Source organism: Malus sylvestris, chromosome 4, assembly GCF_916048215.2.
Source record: "Malus sylvestris chromosome 4, drMalSylv7.2, whole genome shotgun sequence".
In the NCBI taxonomy this organism is placed as follows: domain Eukaryota; kingdom Viridiplantae; phylum Streptophyta; class Magnoliopsida; order Rosales; family Rosaceae; genus Malus; species Malus sylvestris.
In genome coordinates this window covers 11317426-11318741 of record NC_062263.1, presented here as the reverse complement: position 1 = coordinate 11318741, position 1316 = coordinate 11317426, and the positions used below count along the sequence as shown (strand labels likewise).

Below are 1316 nucleotides of genomic sequence, written 5' to 3'. Positions count from 1 at the left end.
TATAAGCACTAACACCAAGGGTGCAGGTTATGAGCTCTCAACACAATTCACATCATCAATGATTCACATAAATAACATAAAACTCACCTGATACTCACCTATGCGTCCACATAACCAATTCACATATATATATGCATCAATTATCAATTCATATAATTCATAATATGCATGCATGGCATCTTAAAAACATACTTTCTTTTAAATTCAATTTCTGGGAATTTCAGTAGTATATACGTAATAACAGAAAATAACTACCCACTCACTGGTAAGTCGAAGGGTTGTAACCCCCGTGACGTCCCTGGATGTGCTTGTCCTCGGGATAGGTATCACCTATATGCGAAACAACTATAAAAACGTTAATTAAAGCACATAACCGACAATTCATAATAACTTCTCATACGGTGCTCAATTTGGATATATGAATATACCATAGTGACCTACTCGACGTCACGGACGTCGAGGTATTTTTAGAAAAAAAATTTGAGGCTGCACGCGCCCCCACGCGCCGGGAGGGGCACGGACCTACGCGCTCCACGCGCGTCATCTTCTTCCTCCAGTCTCCAGACTGGTTTTTCCGGTCACCGGAAAACTGGAGATTTTTCAATCTCCTTGTTCTCCGTCATTTCTCAACCATTTTTCACGCATTTTATATCAAAATGAAGCCCCAAGCATGTAGAATCACGATGTACTAGTTTAAGGCTCTAAAAATGACGAAATCTCACCGGAGAAATTCCAAGAAAACCGGCCAACTTCGAACTCAGTGATCCCGACGTCCAAAACCTTCAAACTAAGCACTCCGAGCTTCCTTAGGACCTCACTAAGCTCACTGTAAGCTTAGAATTTCCTGAAAATCAACAATTCACGTGTGCATGAATAGTGATTTCAAAATGGGATTCGGATTTCACGTGATTTTGAAGGTTCTAAGTTCTAAAAATTGCACCATTCGAATCAGGAGGTTGAAAGGATGAAGAACCTCACCTTATTGGCGTCGATCCGTGATGATTCGAGGGTTTTGTTCTTTGTCCGTACAATTCAAAGGGAGAGAGAGTGAACTGAGAAGAGGAGAGAGAGAGAGCACGGGGGAGAGAAAGGGAAGGTGTCCCGTGTGTGTGTGTGGTCCATCCCAAAACAAGGTTGGAGCACGGGGGAGAGAAAGGGAAGGTGTCCCGTGTGTGTGTGTGGTCCATCCCAAAACAAGTCCAACCTCTTTCCCTAACCACACAAATTGCAAATAATTTTTAATCCATTTCAAATTTTCCAAACTTAGTAAAATATGCATTATTCCATAATACATCACACACATACCTTAGCATCCG

The 1316-nt window shown here is 41.7% G+C and overlaps 1 long non-coding RNA gene across 2 annotated transcripts; it reads right to left on the bottom strand.

The window, feature by feature from the left end:
- Window positions 1-220: 220 nt before the first annotated feature.
- LOC126617752 (uncharacterized) lies at window positions 221-1081 on the bottom strand. Of its 2 annotated transcripts, none has more exons than XR_007621509.1 (3): window positions 979-1067; window positions 723-844; window positions 221-330 (listed from the first exon to the last, which is right to left on the bottom strand). It is a non-coding gene; the product is annotated as an uncharacterized LOC126617752 (long non-coding RNA). The 2 variants fall into 2 exon arrangements; XR_007621508.1 differs by having other exon boundaries at window positions 251-345; window positions 979-1081.
- Between the last annotated feature and the right edge of the window lie 235 nt (window positions 1082-1316).